Source organism: Lissotriton vulgaris, chromosome 5, assembly GCF_964263255.1.
Source record: "Lissotriton vulgaris chromosome 5, aLisVul1.2, whole genome shotgun sequence".
NCBI classification, from domain to species: domain Eukaryota; kingdom Metazoa; phylum Chordata; class Amphibia; order Caudata; family Salamandridae; genus Lissotriton; species Lissotriton vulgaris.
Window position 1 is genome coordinate 1531431259 of NC_141693.1, and position 4743 is coordinate 1531436001.

The window sequence follows — 4743 nt, forward strand, 5'->3', positions numbered from 1 at the left end:
CGTTCATTCTAATTCCGAACAATGGTTCGTATGGGCTGAAACCTTTTAGAGAATTTGTTGGCAAGTTATTAAGACTAGTGTGGACACTTATTAAATGTTTGACCCACCCAGCGCCTGAACCTAATACCTTTGCCGTTATAGATCTCTTTATGTCCTGTTTTTTTCTTTCAACCACACTATTCCCTTCGGGGTGCGACGGACAAGAATACCGCAACCCAATTCCCATGCTGGCCATGGCCTCCTTATAAGCTCGAGAGCTGAAAGCAGGACCCTGGTCAGAATGGAACGTGGTAATTGCGTATGTGCCGATAAAGACTCGCAAATCTTTTATAACCGTACTAGCGTCAGCCGAGTGCTGGGGCCACATCCATATGAACCTCGTACAGGAATCCACTGCTACCATGATATATCTATAGTTGCCGTCCCTTTGTAGGGGACCACAGTGGTCCAGGTAAACACATGCAAATGGTTTATCCGAGATAAGAAGGGGTGTCTGCGCTGGTCGTTTTACTGTTGATACTTTTATCCTTTGGCATATGTCGCATTCTAATACATACTTTTTAGTTTGTATTCCCAAGCGAGGCCACCAATATCTCTGTTTTAATAGTGATATTGTTGCGGAAACGCCAGCATGTGCAGAAGCAAGCCCTTCGTGTGCCGCTTTAATTAGTCTTAACCTGTGTTCCCTGTTTGGAATTACTCTATCCCCCACTCCAGGGATTCGAGCAAAAGGAACATTATTAGTATCTGTTAAGTACAAGTACTTTTCAGGAAAGCCTTTTGGGAGTGTTTTCTTATCATTTTTTACTGACGCACTGACAGCTTGTAGAATATCGCTGTCTATTTTTGTTTGTGACCGAGTTATCGCAGCTACGGAAGCCGATTGCACAGCTGCCTTCGCGGCTTCATCAGCCAATGAATTCCCTGCAACGTGAACGCCATCACGTTGATGACTCAGAGTGTGTATCACATGAGTCTTTTGTAGTTCTTTTTGCAAAAGAACTACCTGTTCCCAAAGCATTTTATGCTTTATTGTGCCACCTTTTGCATCTTTGAAACCATTTTCCACCCAATTCTGCAAGTATTCATTATAAGATTGTACGCAATAAAAAGAATCGCACACTATTAGTGTGGGGAATTCGCGATCGGTATTTTCTAGCGCCATCTTAAATGCTACTAATTCAGCTCGTTGAGCCGAGCAATCTCCTAGAGATTGTGTTTTAGTGACCAATGGTCTAAATTTTCCTTTGTGCCAGCGACCTTTTACAATCGTGCACGCAGCACTGTAAGCTTGCTTACCCCCTACTGCGGGTTGTGCTGATCCCTCAGTATATATAATACTTCCGTATTCTTCGAGAGGCAGGATTTCAATTGGCAGAGGACATTCATATTCATATTGTAAAAATTCCTGTGTTTTTAAGTTAGGATCAAATTCGGAAACTACGTCTGTTGCAGCAAGAGAATTAACCCACTGGATCCATCTCGGATGCAAAGCCTTAGCATTAGGAATGCTTGCTTTAGTTACAGCTTCTAAAGCCGGTATAGGTGTTACGATTATTATTCGTTTACCTTGTGCTAGGGGCCTTTCTTTTGCTACATCAGTCTGAACTGCAGTTAGAATTTTCTCCGTTGAACTGAATTTTATTTCAGCTTTTGTGTACAAATGTGATTTGTAAGCTATTGGTACCTTTTCTCCCTCATTAGAGGTCAGGTATGTGAATCCGCATCTTCCTGGGATGACTCGGATTACAAGATCACGTGTGTTGTCACGTGTATCTAATTTTGTTTTTGCTAACATGTCTGTTTGCAGTGATCTCAAAATTTCTGTGTGTTTTTGAGTCCAATTGATTTGTTTAAAATCAGGTTTAATTAGTTCGTAGAGAGGTTTAACCCTCTCTGCGTAATTTAGAATGTATGTTCTTCCGAAATTCAGAAAACCTAGAATGGATTGTAAATTCTTCAGCGTTTTTGGAGCTTGGAGTACAGCGCACTTCTCTAAGAAGTTGTCCGCTAGGCTTTTCCCTTCACTTGATAATTCGTACCCTAAAAATAGTACTGTCAGATGGGCAATTCGGGACTTTTTAAAGTTGAATTTGTAACCCTCTGCTGCGAACCCAAGTATAATGGTGTTCACTCTTTTCAAGTGAGTATCCAAGTTGTCGTCTGTGAGATAGATATCATCTACGTAAGATAAAGCCTCATCATCATATATTTGTAGTAACTCTGTTACTCTAGCTGAGAATAGTCCTGGGCTGTTCTTGAACCCCTGTGGGAGTCGACAGAATTTTTTCTGTGACCCAAATGCAGAGAAAGCGGTCAAATATCTGCTTTCCGTTTTGACAAAAGAAACCATTAGATATGTCTAATGTCGTTTTCTATTTTTTCCTAACTATGTTATTCATTAGGGCTGCACTATGCGAGTTTTGTACTGCAAAAGTTTTGCAACATGTATTAAGATGTCTGTAGTCCAAAACTAGACGATATGAATTGTCTGGCTTGGAGACAGGAAACAAAGGATTGTTCATTTGAGAGGTGCATGTTTCAATCACCCCCTGGTATTCAAGTTGATCTAAGATCTCCCTGACTTGTTTTTTAGCTTCTTGCTTAATGGGATACTGCCGTTGGGCAGTTGGTTCACTTTTTAATTGGATTTTGTGAGGAGTTGAGTCCTCATCCCATCCTACATGATTTTTATATAATGCAGGTGCCTGGGCCACTGCCCATTTCCTTGCATAAGTATATTTTTTGTGAATCGGAATGTGATTCGAGAAGGCAGGCATAATAATTTCTTCGCCACGAGGGCACTCCCTGACAAACTCTGGGGGCCAATCTTTTTCAGCTAACAGAATATCATAGCCTTTTGAGAGCTTACCCCAAAATAGACCTCTTATTTTCCTAGTCTTATCACCCTCTATACGCAATGTTATTTCGTATATTTTATGGGGCTCGCTAAGTCTGGTGTCGGCAGTTTCAACCTGAATGTATTCATTCGTGTCCACTGTCTCCAGATGACTCATCAAGATCTTGCGCGCTATACTGATTTCTGCTGCACTGTCCAACATTGTCAATGCCCACTCCCCGTTTTTCAACTGTGTCCTCAGTATTCTCGGCATGGTTGATTACTCTAATACTGGCTACCTTCTTTTTCTGAAATTGAGATTTTTTACTCTGAGCAGGTTCCTTGTCTTTGGACTTGGTGTGCTCTCCTGGGTCTGACCGTCCTCTTCTTTCCGAATTCTGTGGAAAAGATCGAGAGGGACGTGTATCAATACTTCGATATCTATCAGGTTTTTTCAGATTATCCCTATTTCTAAGGTTATATCTTTTCTCAGAGGGCTCCCTCTGGGGAGACTGGCGTTCTCGAGTCGGAGTTCTTTCCCTCCGTCGAGGAGACCTTCCTCTGGACTGCAAACTTTTTCCTTGGGAGTGGATTGTTTATTTCCATCCCAGCTCTTTTTAGAAGTGTTTAAATTATTTTTAATAAATAATTTTTCAGGATTTTTGAGCAGTTGGGGCTTTACCGGTTTCCTACCCAAGCTGTCTCTACCTAATTCTTCATAGCATTTTTCTATGATTTTGGCAAGCTCAACAGGATCTTTTATATCTGTTTCCTTCAACTTCTGGCGGATCGCCACAGATGCTGCTTCTCCTTTTATGTTGGCTAATAATATAGCCGAGACCTGCTTGAAGTCTTTCAGTAATTTCATACCTAGATTTAAAGCGGGCTCTGGACCGTATTCATTTTGAATCTGTTTTAGCACTTCTGGTATTACCGCCATAGACGGAACACCGTGTGTTTTTGTGTAAATGGAAGCAAAGACTGTACCCCAAGTGTCGCAGTCCTTCACGTGTGGTGCAATTCCCATAGGAAGGCAGATTGTCAAGATTCTGTGTTTCTCTATAGGGGTAGTATCAGGAAATACTGCCTCTATTTGAGTGATTTTCTATGCTAACCAGAAAGGAATTTGTTCCCGTGTAGACATGACTGTATGTTCTGTGGTGTAATTTTATTAGTGTTCCCTGATGAGGGGTCAGATGTGGTACATTAACAGCTGGCTGGACTGTTGCAGTCCGCATTACATATTGGACTAATTGCCTATGTATTTTAATTAATGTTTTTAGCTGTACTAACAGCTCTTCCTTTGACATTTTTACAATGTCCGGATGTGGTGTGTAGCTGGCTCGAACCGGCCACGTTGCTCCTGGTCTATCTAGTGGCCTGGTAATGTGATCATTATGTTTTAGGGCGCCATTAAACCAGAGCAGGTGCTCTTGAAATTTAAGTGGAATTTCAATCTCCTCGAAAGGAGCGTACTCTTCCGGAGGTTCCTCTATTTTGTAATAGTGAAACTCTTTTGTTGTAGCGTTTGCCGCTGGAAAGTTTATCCATGAATAGAATACCTCTATCTGCCGATATTCGTGAGCCTCTATCACGAAAATTACTGTACCACCTTGTGGTGTCAGTCCGTTTTCTATAAGTTTTAAAGTTATAGATTTTCTTAAGTGGACCGGGATGATAATAGCATCCGGGTCTGTGTGTTCGGGACCCTGCTAAGTCGCATCTGCTGCGGCCCCAGCGGTTCCGTTTTCTCCTGGCATTGTTAAAATGCAAGGTTTGCAGAGTTGGTCTCCAAGGAGACAAAGATTAGGTGCACAATATTTTGGAACACTGTATCCTTCAACGTTGAATAAACCAGAGCTTTACATAGGAATCTCTTCATACTGAGTTTGGGCAGATTTTAA